General features: G+C 35.5%; 1 long non-coding RNA gene across 3 annotated transcripts in view; it reads right to left on the reverse strand.

Annotated features, from left to right (window-relative positions):
• Positions 1 to 17,083, reverse strand: part of LOC120590409 (uncharacterized) — a 672,254-nt gene that overhangs the window by 654,252 nt on the left and 919 nt on the right. For all 3 annotated transcript variants that reach the window (XR_005649711.1, XR_005649713.1, XR_005649712.1), the window contains exon 2: positions 7,123 to 7,175. This is a non-coding gene — a long non-coding RNA (uncharacterized LOC120590409). The remainder of the gene's footprint in view (positions 1 to 7,122; positions 7,176 to 17,083) is intronic.

Raw genomic sequence — 17,083 nt, forward strand, 5'->3', positions numbered from 1 at the left:
TATATAGAAGAAATGTAATAGCTTAAAAATATTTAATAATGCCTTAAATTTCTTGGAGCCTGTTATTTTCCTCTGTTCTTTAATATTTCAGATGTTTTCATAGACACATTCAACAAAATTAAGATAGCTATAATCCTGAGCTTTTCAAGTGATTTATTTTCAAATTCTCAAATTTATCCTACCAATGAGTAGGGGTAAAACAGAGATTAAAAAGCCCTTAGTTCTTTAATCTGAAAAGATGTTGATACTGAGTGGATTTGCACTGGCTTGAACATTTCCTGATTACTAGCATGTGCTGGGCATGCTTGCATACATTATTTCCTTCAGTGCTCACAACACTATGACCAATGTTTTGATCCCCATTTGTAAACACTGATGAGAACACTGAGGCTCAGCGGAGTGAAGTCACAAGCAGGTAACGGAACCAAGATATCAACTTAGACATATCTCACATTCTCCCTTACTGTAGCCAGACAGGCTCACGGGCTAAAACAATCAATATTTGCCTCTGACCATTAGCTGGGCTAGAATTTAAACTGGCAAAGTGCAGGGAGACCATTTCTGTCTTCACTTCTAGACTTCTCATCATTAGCTTCAATAAGGGAAAAGTTTTCAACAGTGAATAAGAAAATGTAGGATTTAATAGCTATTGCAACATTTCAGAGACTAGTACTTGAACAAGGTTAAGAAAAGTCTTCCCAGATGATCATTAATTAATGAAATATAAATTTAGGAAGAACACATTACATATTTTAAATGTATTCTTTACAGCAATGGTCATTAGCAGTGGTCTCCAAAAGCCCCCAGTCACTAGCGTAAGAATATTCTACGCTCTTTTTTAGAAATTCATATTCCTGAGCTCTTTCTCAAAGATACTAAATCATAACTTTTAGAGGTGGAGTCCAGCAATTTGTCCTCCTGGTGATTCCAATGCTGGCAAAGGTTGAGTTCCAAAGAGCTATACTTTACAAGTAGTGATAATATACTAGGGCTGTACAACAATGCACACCTGGAGATCCATTTATTCAACAGGTATTCTGAGTCCTTGTCATTGATATGTCATACATAGCTAGACACTCAGAGCACATAGTACATATTTATAAGACTAAGATAAACTCCTGACCCCCAAAATGCTTGAAATCCAACTGGGGGGACAAGACTGACATGCAGCAAGTTTCACTTCAAACCCATATTAATAAAAAAATCTAATATAGTAATATCTCATTAAGAACATAATGAAAGTGTCCAGAGAAAGGAGGTATAACTTCGTGGGATATTGTTATCAGACAATTCTCCCCAAAGGAGAAAAACAAATGGGATTAGAAACAGATAGATGTGGAGTTACATCCCAGCCATGTAGTAGCCAGGTAACCCTAAATAAATTAAATCTCTTTGTTTCTCAGGTTTCTCATGTAATATAAGGATTATATAGTGAAGATGATTATGATGAGGAAGATGACGAAGAATGACAACAATATAATTTCATAATGTTATAAGATGCACAGATACTTTGGAAGAGAGCTGACATAAAGCTTGTGCTCTATAAATTCAAATTCCTTTCACCCCTTTGTACCATAATTACTTCTACTTACTCTGCAATCATGCTTGGCCATTAAAAGTTAAGAGAAAGAGAGGAAGAGGGAGGAAGAGAGAGGGGGCGAGAGTAAGAGGGAAGGAGGGAGGGAGGGAGGGAGAATAACATTATCATGAGAAATCAATGCTCCATGATGTCCTTTGTGGGCTTCTGCCAATGGCCAGTTCCCTTTATCTGTAGAACTCAGCATAATACCTAACATAGACCAGGTGTTCACTCTAGTTCTGCATAAATAAAAGACAAATAAATGGATAATAAAACTCTTTTGATATTATTGCACTTGATATTTTAAAGCAGGAAAAAAGACATGTTTAACAAAGTGTAGACTAGAATGTTAATTATCTGTAAGAAGAGTTTGCTAAGAAGTGATGATTAAGTTAATTTGTGTGAGGCACTGTAAACCAGAACAAAAGAGTAGTGAGTCTTCAGTACAAGTGACCCATTATGAGCAGTCCATTCTTCAAAAAGCCATATTTAGAAAAGTAAAGATGAGGGAAAAGTGAGTAAGGATATTAATAATGACAGTGGTATAGGATTATATAGTTTTCAATATAATTTTATATACTCTATTTCATAGAATCCCTTTATCTACCCTATGAGATAAATGGAGATATAGCCCCTGTTTAAATGAGAATTATGAGGGTTGAAAAGCTTTCATTCTCTATAATTGTGAAAGGAGGGCTCCAACTACATGTGATCTTTCTTTTATGGGCTGCCATGCCCTGGCCTTTAAGTTTCTTGATCACAGGGCATCTACCTTATATTCTTATCTCTGAGTCTATCCTGAGAGGCTTTATCAACTGCTGGTTAAGTTCTAGCTTCACTCTGCAGCCATCCCCTACTCCACACCATAACTCCATGAAAACAGCAATGATTACAAAAGAGTAATCATCTTATCATTTACTCTTCTGCTGGGGTGAAGGGATTAGAGCCGAAAGGAATGAGAAAAGGAAGGGATAATCCTTATGTAATGAGAAATAGGGAGGAGAGAAAAAATGGAGGGCTGTGATCCTGCAGAAATCTTTTGCAGATTGCTGCATTTTGCTGTGTTGTTCCTATTTCTTTCTGTAAATAAATTGATCTAAATTTTTATAAAAATATTAAGTGAAAATATTGCTTTTCTTTTATCAAAAGTTTTTATTTCTAATACTGTTTTGATAATGAAAAAGATGTTAGTGATAATACAACTCCATATTTATAATCCTTAAGATTTCATTTGACTTTTGTAACACTATGGAAACAAACCAAGGTCCAGAGTAAAGGAACGGCTTTCTTCGGATTCATTTGGCCTAAAAGCAAGTACAGCTGGCTCCTGAAGCCCCATAGTCTTCCCATTATCATATCCTGCTGTGGGCATGCAGGAACCCTGTCATTATAATAACTTTAGACCAAATTAATCTATCTTCAGATAGACATGATTTATATAAAATTCCCACAAGGCAAGTCCTGTCATTTTAAATTCAGTTGAACAGGTGAGACAAACGTGTGATTTTATACCATGGAACAACCAATTTCTTACAATGAATGAAGCTGACATCAATTTCAAAGAAACAAAAGCAAGAAAGAAACAAATCAGGTTAGCCTGGCTGTTTGCAAAGTGAGAATTGGAACCACAACCACATGTCTGCAGATTGCTTTTTTGTCAGAAGACACTGGTTTGCAACATTTCCCCAAGCTTGCTTTCAATTACGAACTGTTAATGACTACTTCTTGGATATCATGTTTTATTTTCCAGCATATTTTGCCTCAAAGATCTACTTAGGTTCTCCAAAATAGTTTTGTTAATAAGAAATATTCTGTGAGCATCTTTAGAGGCCGGATGATGTCATGAAATAGATTGTGGAGTTGAGTAGAACGGATTTCAAGTTCCAGCTCTGACACTTTTTAGTTTTGTTATCTAGGGCATATTATAGAAAATAGACATAACAATGCTGATTCTGTAGAGTTTTATGAGAAGTTCAAATATTTTTTTTTCCTCTAATACTTGTAATTATATTAAAAAATTCAGTAAATAATATTTATTTTTATGCTTTACATATCTATTATGCAACCCTACCTGATAATAGAGCATAATAAATATTTGTAGAATTACAGGAATTCCAGCTTTATGTCTTAAATGATTTAAGTCAGATACAAATCTTGGTTATTTATATCAAGCCCTAGTATTGGACTGAATGACTGGCATGGTGGGGTCCAGCCTGATTATAGTGGAAACTCTCATAGCTGAAACTGTCATCACTGCTATTGAGTGCTCTAACTGATATTTATAGCTTTATGATCCTGGGGGAAGTACTCAGTATTTGTTCCACCATCTGTAAGATAGCAGGGTGTGGTCTTTCCACCATACAGGCTTTTGATAAAGAAGAACTCAAATATTATATGTGAAAATGTTCGTAAAGTATAAAAGTCTATTCTAATAGAGAAGCATCATTGCTACTGTCATGTCTTGTCCTCATGGTTGATCGTGTTTGTGCATTATGAATCAGTTGTTTGGCCAGGAATGTAGATTTCACAACAATTTTTTTTTTTAAGCTTAGAATAAAGCAGATGATAAAATTAGAATGTTTTAGATCATCATGCAAAGACCATCTAAGGGTTTTTGTGGTTATTTGATTATTGTGTCCGCCCCCTCCCCTGCACTCCCTGCCCCCATCCCTGAAGTTAAATGTATTTGTTAACTCCTCATCTGTATTCTTTTCTCTATTCTGGTTAAGAAATGGTATAGTGAGAAAAAATCTTATTCTCACTATATTTCTGAATTTTTTAAACTTAAGCATATTTTGGGCTAACTTGTTTTTATGAGATTTTGCCACTGTTTCTTAGCTCAAGAAAGAGAAGAAATGCTTGGGGTCTGTTTTCATATTTGTCATTTTATTTGTATGATGGAATTTGCCTCTAAACTTTTATATCTCACTGAATAGAAAGAAAACATCCTAGACAAGTATCCCCACCATTGATCACATATCTGTTAAAGTACAGGTAAGTTCAGTTCATTTCAAAACCATGTATTGAGTATCCATTCTGCCTCATACTATGCTAGCAGCAAATAAGAGGAAGACATGGCTCCCTGTTCTCAAGCAGTTCAGTCTCTAGTTGAGGAGACAGATGTCTAGTTACAATTTGATGTGCTGAATCATTTAATACAGGTGTGCACAGTGGAACAGGAAAGCTCAAAAGATGCCACCTATACTGAGGAGGCAAAACAGCCAAGGAAGGCTTCCTGAAGGTTATATTCTTAAGTATCAGAAAATGAAAAATAAACAAGACAAATTCTCAAAATGAATGATTGTATTCCAGAAAACAATTCAATCTTTACCTTCCTCATAGTATCATATCATGACTTCCTACTTTTTTTTTTTTTTCATTTGTTTCAAGGCTGAAAAGTAACTATTTATCAGCCAACCTAGAAAAATCTCAGGAGCAAAACTCAGTGTTGGATTTTATAAAATAGATAGTTATATTTTCTTAAGGCTGTTGAAAGAGGATTAGAGATGTTATTTCACCTTCCAAGTTAAAAAAAAAAAAACTGGCTTATTTCACTGTATTTAAAAACATGCAGTCTCTTAAGAAATCACTGTAAGTGTAACATCTTTCTCAGAGTATCATGTGCCACATGCCAAATAAAAGTACTGTCATGATCTGCTATACAACTCTACTAATGGTTTTTTTTGAAGCCATACACTTTTCCCTTACTTGGGGGTGGGGATTCCACTTCCTAATTTATAATTTAAGAAATTTTGTTAGATCAAAAGGAAAGAAAGAATGAACAGAAGCAAAAAAAAAAAGTAAAAAGCGTTAATATTTGAGTTATTGAACCATATTTGGAGTGGCCTTTCTCACTGCTGGTGTACAGCACAAACAGAATAAAGAAACCTGAGAGTGATTTGCCCAGGGTTGTTCAATGTGAGTCAAAAAGACTGGGTATTTATATACAAGGCAGAGCTGACATCTTTCTCCCTTAAAAAACGTATTTTTTTATGTGATTGGTTTTAATCCTAAAAAGTAAACACAATCACATTTCATACATTTCAAGCAGCAAACAAGGCACAACTGCTTTTCTTTAAGGAGAGGAGTGCTTGGTAGGCTTCAGGGGGAGATATATTTATTATATAACAAAAATTCAAATACGTTATTCAGTGAGAGTGTTGGGGAGACTGGTATGTCTTCCTTGGGACAAATACTGAGGGCAGGAAGAGACTACTGGGCAGAGGTAGAGATGGGTAGAAACAGGAAGCAAGAATGGAGTAGGAGGAATTGCCTCTGCTTCCTGCAATTTCCTAATCTCTCCAGGCATTTTAGCTACTCCTCACCTACACCTAACTATTCTAAGTAAATGCTATCTCTGCTCTTTTCATCTAGTTCATATGCAAGGCCATGTAACCTCCTAGTTAAGAGCTCAGAATGTCCTGTTAAATAGCACTGCATTCAAATCCAAAAGTTATTTGCTACTAGTTTAAGAGCTTTTGGCAAACTAATTTACTTCTCTGAGCCGCAGGCTTTACCTACCGGAAAAACAAAAAGGGAAATAACAGTATCGTTGCAGAGGTGGTCGTAGCATTAAATGAAAGATTTCATGTGCTCAATGTACTGCCTCACAAGGATGAATAAATATTAGAGAATGTTATCATTTTCACGGCACATATTGCATATATTGTTTTCTTTTGCTTGTCTTCACTTAAAAAAATGTTGGTATTTTTTAGAACAGGCTCTAAGTAAAACTTGAGGTTACTTTGAAACCTTTCCAATAAGCTTTGTTACTAAATTCCAGTTTCTTCTCATCAAAGAATTTAGGGATCAGGCTTGTTCAGGGTGGCATGGCCGTAGACAATAAGTATAAATATTATTAAGACTATGTATTTCCAAATTACTTGAAAGAAGTCATTTAGTTTATACTAAAAAAGCAGTTTTAAAACCAGAGACAATAAGGCCAAGAAACCAGTACTTAAAAGGTCTTCCCAGAATCTAGATTTTACCAAAGAAACCAGCATTTATTAGACCTACACTACCACTACCCAATCCATTTTTATTTCCCTTGATTCAGAATTTATTTCAAAGTATGTGATGTTTCTAGACTGTTTCTACACAGCAGACTGAAGACTATGTCATGACATTTGTTCCTCAAAATGGGAAGGAAGTATCCTGAAACAATGCAGCCTCCTGAGTTCCCTTCTCCCTAGACAAGTGGATAAGTTCCTGGGTAATAATCCCAGTCCAGCTATGTTTTCACATGCTCTCATCTTTAGTGGGCAATTCTCAGCTAGCCCAAAGGAATTGTTTATGTATTTTCTATACGTGTAGGCCCTGCCACACTTGCTGACCAATTTGAGGCAAACTGACCAAAATAGTAATTGCTTTGCCATCCATACTGTTTGTTTTATTGAACTCGGCCCTTTATGAGAGTCTGACCAAGGAGGGCAGCAGAGTGTGACCTGACCACGTTATGAAACCAGATAGGTTAAATATAGGTTCATCACAGTATTGTGGGTTAGAATACGTAGATATTAAAAGCAGCTCTCCAAGTGGCTTACCTCATTCAATCGTGCCTTTTCAGTCCAATCAGTCCAGTGAAAATCCGATTTATCTAGGAAAGGAGAAATATAGAAACAGAATGAGTAGGGCATACAATTGAAAATAAGATGTGTAATATAAAGCATGCAGACAAGTTCAATTCTTTCAATAAAAATAATCTCACACATAATTCAGAACAAAAATATAGTAAGAGAAAATAATGTTTCTATAAAATGACTCAAACACTACCTACAGAATTTAGATCCATGTTGAGTCTAACCTTCAGAAATAACCTGGTAAGATGAAATGAGAATCATTTTAGAGTCATTTAATCTCTCTAACTTCAATTTTCTAAATGCAAAGAGTCACAGCAGTATTCTACCTCGTTAACTCAGGGAGGGGTCTGGCAAATGAATCCAGTCTAATTACACAATGCCTTTGACATATCAAGAGCAACATGTGTATATTCTTCCATGATTTGACTTCTCCAAAGGTATTACCAATGTGTTAATAAGCAACTTTAATTCACACTATTGTGGAAGTGATGAGTCTAATCCTAAATCTGTAATCATATATTTGGGCATGAGCATTTTACTCAGCATGAAAGAACCCTGAAAACATTTGATGCACTAGGATTCATATATTAAAAATGCAATGGAGAAGACTTCCCTTTGCCTATATTTATCTTTTTCAAAGAAATGCATAATTAATCATAATTGATACACCTTGTTTTTATTCTTTATGAAAGGATTGAGTACAATTTCAGCAGAAACCCTATGATTCCTCTAAGATTCTAGAACTTTACAGCTTCAAATTAGTTTAATGACTTAAGATCATGTTATTTTAATAGACCGAAAATATTAGATATTAAGATACAAATTCGTATTCACAAAGGTCACGGGTGAAAATTATTTTCATTTTTATGTGTTTAAATTATCACTGTAAACATTTTTACTCAAGTATACACAGCTCCAACATTAAATTTTTGTTTTCAGTATCATTGTTCTTCCATGCTTTATGTAACATTTCAAAAGAAGATATTTTATGCTTTACTAGTTATAACACATATCAATGGCAATATTAGAAATCAATCCACATTAAGGTTATGTGAGAAGATAAACTGGCACAGGGACTTCTACTAGAAAGAGAAAATAAGTTTTTTAGATTTGCAAAGAACACTGTGCAAGTTATAATCCATCCAGGTTGGCAGCTTCCCAATACATAACTAAAAATGCTGATCATCAATCAATATGTTTTTATGATGAGTCTTGAATTTATTAAAGCCATCATCTAATTTGCCTTCCAGGTTCAAACTCATATTTACATATACTGACCAAACAAATGTCTCATTTTAAAATCATTCATCACAACCAAGAACTAATTTCTGATATTTTTTCCCCTGTTTCTCCCACACTGGGGCTAAGGTAAGGGCTTTTGGAGATATCCTCAAAATGTCCTGTGTATAATTCTATCATAGCATGTTTCATATAATATGATGGTTGATGGTTTAGTATGTCTTTTTTCCCCCATCACATTGAAGTACGTAAAACTGGTTAACCACATCTTAATCACTGATGAGACAAAAATTATTTACGGGTATGTTCGAAACCTCTCCAGCTTCTCCAAAGGAAAAAAAAACAAACAAAAAACGTGGTTTTGCTCGCTTAGATAACTCCTTGTCATTGTTATAACACACTTTCATTTGAACATAGGTCATTTTCAGATCAGTTTTGGGATTTCTGTAATGCAGAATTGGGATACTTGATAGAGAACACAGAACTAGAAAGTTAGAAGAAAAGGATACGGAGTTAGGAAGAACAAGACCCAGAGAGCTGATTCTTGGGAGAAAAACAGGGGAGAGGAAATACACTGTTTAAGTGGAGAATACACAACATGAGGCTAGTGCAGCAAATCTAGGGTTCAGCAGAATCAGAAGGTCAACAAATGATAAATAAGAGATGGAGAAAGAAGAGGAGGAGGAGAGCTAATTAGTTTGATAGTTTCTGGGTTAGTAAGAGACTCTAGGAATAAGAAAATGGTGCTAAAGAACAAGATAGAAAAGAGTTTTAAGAAGTTTAGGGACTATGTTTTCTAATCCTCTTCATTGGTCTTTGAGAGAGATGAATAATGGCTGAAATCTCTTTGAGATTTAATTTGCTTCTTCGATAGGAAAACACCCTGCACTGAATCAACTTTGTATTTAATGTTATTGCAATCACTTATGTATTCTAATTGCTCTGCACAGTGTCTGGCACAAATTTTATTTCTAATAAGAATTCACTGAATTAAAAGAATGCCTGTATGGTTAATTTTTCCACTAAGGAAAGAAATTAAAAGATGTCAATTTAACATATATGTAAAAGATTTGTCACCCTATCATATATGCATAGTAAACACTTTCATCTTTCTTTAATCAAGGATAAAAACTGTGCTACAAAAGATAATTAAAGGAACTAAATATAGGTCTTATAGCAGAATGGAAGCAGAAAAAAAGATTGAAATATCAAGATTCAAGTTAGACAAAATGAAGGTTTCATTTATTAATAACAGTTAAGTTGGAGGCAAATTGTCAGTTACTGAGGATTAAAAAGACTGTGTTCTGAGGAAGCTTGTAAGTTGATGGGTGAAAGAAAGGAACTTAAAAAGCAATCATACTGTTCAGAATTGAGGAAAGCCCAAGTTCTATGAGCACAGAAGGAAGAGCCTTTTAAGGGTCAGGACTATCTTTGCATAACTCACACTTCAAGGATGAGCAGCAGTTCAGAAGGCAGACAGAAATGCATGCCTAGCAGAGAAAACTACAAATGTAGGAGCTTGGGGGAGTGAATAGGCATGCATGCTTAAAAATTTCAAGAAGATCGTATGTTTAGAAAATGTGCTGCTTTTAATCACAGGGTGGAATGAAGAGTTTGGGATGGTAGAGGATGAGGATGGAGGTAAGATTCAGATGAGAAATACCCTGAATAAATAAAAACTATGATTAATTTTTAAAAAAGGGCTTTCTTGAAGATAAGGGAGAGAGAGGATACACACATACACTTATTTTGTTTATCTTAAGGTAGAGGATGCCTGTGGCATTGCAGAAAGATGAGCCTGAAGCAGGCAAAGCTGGTGAAAATGAATTAATGTGGAGAGGTGGGAATTAAAACATTTTTGGAATAACATTTCACAGGTATAGTGACCGATTGAATGTTAAAGGTGAGGGCAAGGGAGAAATTGAGGAAGACACAGAGGTTTGTGGTTTCAGATACCTGGTGGATGATGGCTACTTTAATAATCAAGATGAAACATGTAGAAAGAGCAGTCCTAAAAGGAAAGAGAATACATTCAATTCTTGGATATGTTGCATTTGAAATACTTGTAAGATAGCTAGAACTTTTAGCCATAAATAATATCTCTTGCATTAAGAAGATAACCTGGGTTTGTTGATATAGATGAGCATCAGCCTTATGGGCATAAGACAAAGAAAAAAAGCCAATGCGAGAAGGTGGAAAAGTGTTTAAGAGAAAGGAAAACAATTGTTGGGGAAAGATTCTATAAATAAGAGAAAAAACAGAATATTGTGGGGGTCTGGGAGTCTGAATTTAAAAAGAAAAGAAGTTCAAGAAAAATAAAGCCTTTGGCCTCCATAAAAAAATCAGAGTTTACGATTTGCATTTAGAAGATTTCAGTTTCCCCCATCAGAAAATTAACAAGAAATATTGATAAGCTTCAAACTAAAGAATATGTGAGACTATTAAAATGATACTTTCAGTAGTAACAAAATGAAAATGCTTCTGAATTATAAATTATTATGTAAATATAATAAAGCTATATATTTTGAGTTAATAAAAATGTATCTTCCCTCTCTCCTTCCTTCATTCCACTCTTTCCTTCCCTCTTTCCTTCTTTTCCTCCTTCCTTCCTATTGGCATTTGGATACCATAAGTATTCACTAAGCATTTATTTCAATGAGCACCGCTAGGAAATGAGAGCATCATATTCAAGTCTAGACAAGTTTGGTTTCAAATTCTAGAGGGAAGGTATCAATTAATTCTTATTCCAGAAACTGGAGACAGCTTCCAGAAGAAGGCGGTAATAAAGTTGGAAAGATGAATGGGGCTTTAGCACACAAAGAAAATGTACAATGAACATAGCATATTTTCAGTTAAAGTCCGTGCAATGAAAATCGTGTCCAATAAGACTGCATTTTACCAGGCAAATCAAATCACTCAAATTTCTATATTCTTGCTTAAAGATTTAAAACGGCTGCTTTGGACATGCACATCTTTTGTTCTATGAGCTTTGTACACAAATGATGACCCAAATGAATGAAAGATTTAATCTAAATCAATGCAAATGCAAATGCCCTCATCTCAGACAGCTGTAATGGTTATTTCTGTACATCTGAGAAACAGCTGTTGAGTCTCATTTTACACTGTTTTTTAACCACAGATAAGTGTCACAACTAAAAGAAATGTAGGTGATCAGAAGGTAGCAAACATTTCGGAAATACACAGGGATTTATGAGCATTTTTTCTGTGAAGGTTTCTAAAGAGCCTTCCTCTCATAGAGCTGGCATGGTGGAATGTTCTCTTGATTACTTTTCCCCATCCAAACTCTGTGGGTGCTTAGGCTGGCTGGAGGATGTAGCAGGTTTACTGATTCAAAAAGCACTCTTCTCCAAAGATTACGCAGAACAAGTAATGGGATAGTCATTTTCAAGGGCAGGTATACATGATTACTCACCAGGACACAGAGGTTATGAGAGGATAGACCAAAGCTGATGCTGACAGTAAGAGGCAAAATGCAAGGCTCGACCCTTTCCTGCAAGAAGCTGTGGAGACCATGCATCTGAGCCAGACAGGTGATGTCTTCTCCTTTGGATTCATACCACCACAATAGGCTAATAGATTTATGCCATAAAGACAATGACCTTTGTGGGCAGGAACATTTTCTCGCAGGAGAGAAAATGAGCAATATGCCCCTGCATGCTACAGTTTTGACAGTGACTGACAGTGTGGGCTGGTCCCAGTCTCCAGAAAGCATATGCATAGGCTTTTGCATTGTTACCCTTTAATTAACTTCTGACATACTTTGCAACATGAAACTCTTAGAGGGAAAGTGCTCTATAACACTGGCTATAACATCTAGAAACTTTGCCAGTGAGAGTCCTAAAATATACCCCAAAGAAGCTTGGCCTGAAACATGTGTGTGCATGTGCATATGTGTGTGCACGTACACGTGCATGTGTTTATGTACACTTATGCATGTGTAGAGGGGACACAGTTTGGTTTTTACATTTTCTGTCTCACATGCTATTATTCAAGTGCATATTTAGTAAAAGCGTCTCACGTGTTATAGAAATATTGCACATGGAGTGACTTAAGCAAGGCCAAGATGAAAATAAATAATGCATGAAGTCAGAGGCCTGAAGCAAATGTTAACTAATTTCAAAATGGGTCAAAATCACAACAATTAAGTCTCTGACATGTGAAGTCATTTTTTTCTCCCTAAAATATTAACCAACTTGCTTTACTTCTTCTGGATTGATTTGTAGAGCATGAAAGGTCATTTTGGAGGCAGAGGGGGAATTTGGCTTCTACAAGCCATCCATAATGAGAGCCAATAAATTAGGTAAAGTTCCTGTTTACCTAAGCTGAAATATTGATGTCCAAGCCCACATTGAATGCAAATCTCTACATTAATCATTTTTCTCCAGTTGGGAAATTCAGACCATGGTAACACATGCTTTGATAGACCTATACATCATAGTTACAGCAACATTAGACAGTGCCTCAGTGACAGAATACAAATATATTGCATTGGATTTCCTTCATTTTCCCCAGCCTGACTTTTATTTGTGTCTGCAAACTCTGCTCTGAGTGTGTGAGTTTTGACATGGGTTGGGGTGATATTTTTGGCTCAGGAAATAACTGAAGATTGGTAACAAGAATTTTTTGTTGCTGTTGGTTACCTGCCAAGCAAATCTAGAGGTGGCACACATCTAGTTTCTCATGTATAACACTTTGATGATCAAGTTCCCTAGGTACAGTCTTCTCCTATTGACACAGTAATAGCTTCTGTGTTTTTCAAAGTGTGATCCATGAACCTCCTGCAACTGATCATCTTAATGCTTGCTGGAAAGTGCAAGTTCCTAGGCTCTATACTAGATACATTCAACCAGATTCCCTTAGTGGGGTCAGGGGATCTTCATTTTTATGGCATCTCTAGTTGTTTATTATACACACATTGTTTGATAACTGCTGTAGACAGTTAGCATCGTTAGACTCCTGAAGACCATTCTGATCTTGCCAGTTCTTTACTTAAAACCATTCCATATCTAAATATGTTCCAAATGTCTACTAAGATTTATACTTAGCCCCCTTCTTCTACTTATCTAGAGGCCTTATTCAGGCTCTTATTCATTGTTGAGATTGTTATTTTCTATTTATACAAGACTTCTGAGCTTCAGATTCACAGATGAAAATGCATGTGGGACCTCTCCACTTGGCACTTAATGTCCCAAATTGAACTATGTTTCTCTCCTTGCACCATCCATCCAGACAGAAATCCTGGTATTCTCATCGATCTTTCTGTCTCCCTTTTATTTTCACCACATAAATTATCAAATAAATTACCAGTCTCTTATCTCCATAGTCTCCACTGTGGAGACTTCCTTTTTTTTCTCTTCTAGCCCTGCCCTCGTTCAGACCTTTATCACTCCTCACTTAAACCACTGTAATAGACCTGTTTTTCCTGTCTTTTATCTTGACTTCTAAAATCAGTCTTCCATGTGGTTGCTGAGTAGTCTTTCTAAAAATAAATCTGACTGAGTCATTTGTTTCCTTAAAACCATATCACCTTATGCAGGATAAAATCTAGGTTTCCTGGCATGACACACCTGCCTTTTCCCACTGCTCATACTTAATTTCCATCAATTCTCACACTGATTCTATATTTTAATACAACAGTTTGTGGTAACCTTATATAGACTATACTTTTTCAAAAATCTGCATCTTAGCTCCTATTTTCCTTCTTCCTAAAATGCCCTTTCCTCCTCAATTATTTCCACTTAAAAATTATTACTCAATAATGAAAATTATTATATTATTTTATAAGATTGTCTACTATTGATTGAGTACTTACTCTCTGTTAAACATTAGTTAAAAAGTCCTTTTGATTTTCACAAGAATCAAAATATGACGGCCACCATTAGATGTCTTTTTGAACAAACCTTGTTCAGGTCATTGTTTTCGCAAGGTTTTCCTTAATTTCTAATCCACTTTATTTCTTCTCTTGCTACCACCAACACCCTTTGTTCTTAATTTAAATGAAACTATATAGAAATAATATGTTTTTATTCACTTCTCTTAATTGCTAAATTACCTACTCCATGAGGACAGAGCATATGTCTTTTTCAGCCCCAAATCTGGCACATTAGAGGCTATCCAGGCAACATTTGCTTAACTCAACAGATCTGATTCACGGTGATAGAGAATATCACTGTGAATGGCTCTTCCCGGCGTATTTAATAGGGACTATTTGATCTAAAGGCCTTAAACTTCAAGGGTAGAGGCAAGGCCATCGTCACATTTATATCCCCTTGTAGTGACTCAGTGCTGCATCTTATATATGATCAATGCTCAAAAGTGTTGGCAGAAATTTAACTGTGACTATCTGGATTTTAGGAAAATTAAAGTAATGTTTAGCTCTGCTAACTTTTAGAAATACAAAGTCATTGTTAAAAGCAAAATCGTTAGGCATACCAGCCACAGTTAAGCAGCATAAGTTCAGAATGAATACTCATTAGACTTAATGGGTTTATGTGTGACAGACAGAATAAATGTAAAAACTCATGATGGAGTGCAGAGAGGAAATAGGAATGGATTTCTGTGGTATGAAAAGGGCAAATGGCATCTGGTAAGGAGACAGGAGCCTCAAGAGTTAAGAGGCTCCATAACATGCATTATTTTATATTAAATGTTTAAAAACTGTTCAATATTTATGTATTTTGATTCTATCTGAATATAGTTATTAGAATAACATAATAATAATGAATCATTGTTCTACTTATTTAGTGTATACTCTGACCCAGGTGTTTTACATAGCTCTATATACTTGCTAGGTATGTGTTTTCTCCCATTTTATACATGAGGAAGCTGAGGTTCAGGAGGATTTAGTAACTTTCTCAAGGTCATGCTCTAACATTTTTACACATAATATTCTGTGTACTCATTCATTTAACAAGCACATGCAGAACAATATCTGTGCTAGACATTGTACTAGGAGCTAAACACATAAGAATGAACAAGAACTTTAAAAAATGCACAGTTTTGTGGTAGAGTCATGAAAAACAACACAGGAAATACAAAATGACAGGTCTCCTGAGAGATTTAACCAGTGAGAACAATGATGAGGGCTACGCTAATCTGTGCGATATCTAATCCAGCTTGGGTGGAAGGCATGTAAGACATCAAGGAACACTTCCTAACCAGTCACAAAAAGTCTGACTTTATAAGGGAATAATTATAATTTAGACAAAGGGAATGGCACATGTCATAGACCCAGATGTTGGCTCCAGCTCACCTTTCTTATCCCTGCTTTCACCAGAATGTGTGTAAGAAATTAATGGCAAATAATTTTGATTTTGCACTCTCAAAGTAGACACCTTGATAGATGATGTTGAGTTGGACATTTGATTTACGAGTTGGTATCCCAAGGTTCTCAATAAAGATGTATGTGTGTGTCATAGAGGGATGCTAAAAATTTGTCCTACACAGATGTAAATGGTACCCTTTAGTAATTGAGCAGGGTGCAACTTCAGCATTGTCAATGACGGTCCTGTTCCAGGTATCATGCTGACTCCTCAACATACCTTATCTGATTTATTCCTCACAAAGATTCTACAAATTGGTTTGCTTGTCTTCACTGTATGCATAAAGAGACTTTTACACCAGGAGTTTGAATGATGTCCAAAAAAAATTTATAGAGCAAATGAGAGACAGAATCTGAACCAATTTTTATGACTCCAAAGGCCTTGCTCCATCTGCTAGAGAACCAGAAGGGGAAAATAATCCTTTGTTCCCCTTTGGTAAGTCCTTCAGCATCACAGAAAAGTTATTTTCTCCTCCCAGTTCAGTCCTCATGAAGAACAAGACAACCTACTGCTTCTATATCAGCTTCTCAAAGCATCCAATCCTGTTTGGGCCCTAGTTCCTTCCATCTTCCTGATTCACTCTCACTTGACTCTGTCTTTTATTCTCACTTTCCCCACAATCCAGCTAGAAAATGATGATTACTTTTGACTACATATACTAGTAAGCTTGTTCTTATTATGTATGCTACATCGTGTCTATTAAACTGTCTTGATGTTAATCTAGGTCACAAAAGACCAATAGAAATCCCTATTAATGAAATATTTCCTAAGTAACGTATATTACCAGGTTTACAAGAACTCAAGCAGAGCTACTAATGGAAACTATAAGCTCAGAGTAATAAAATAAATATAAGAGAAGATGCCCATAAAGAATATGAACACTCTTCCGTCTTACTTCCAGGACTGTGGGGTTAAGCTTAATTTTATGACCAGTGTCATATCGTAAAACTTGTCTGTCTTCATTGCATGCTCAACCATGAGGTCTTCCCTACCCCTCTCATTTCACTTTAGTCTAATTTAGATGTGGTTTGAAATCCCAGAAGTGATTGGCTTCTGCTCTGAGCACAGTATACATTAATCTACTACACACCAAAGTCCATTAATTTTGAATAGTGCTATCAATTACACATGACAAAGAGATAACTATATTATCACCTTTGTAGATGTGTCTTTCTTGGAAAACTATACAGTCTCGTCAAGACTCTAACACTGATGGATAACTCTTTTCAAAAAAAAAAATCACAGTTTGATTGCATTTTCTTTTATAGAATTTTAAAAATCTAAGCCAAAAAAAAAAAAAGTCTGAAACTTCTATTACCTATTCCTATAGACAATGAATGAGC

This window comes from Pteropus medius, unplaced genomic scaffold (assembly GCF_902729225.1).
Source record: "Pteropus medius unplaced genomic scaffold, Ma_sr-lr_union100, whole genome shotgun sequence".
NCBI classification, from domain to species: Eukaryota; Metazoa; Chordata; class Mammalia; order Chiroptera; family Pteropodidae; genus Pteropus; species Pteropus medius.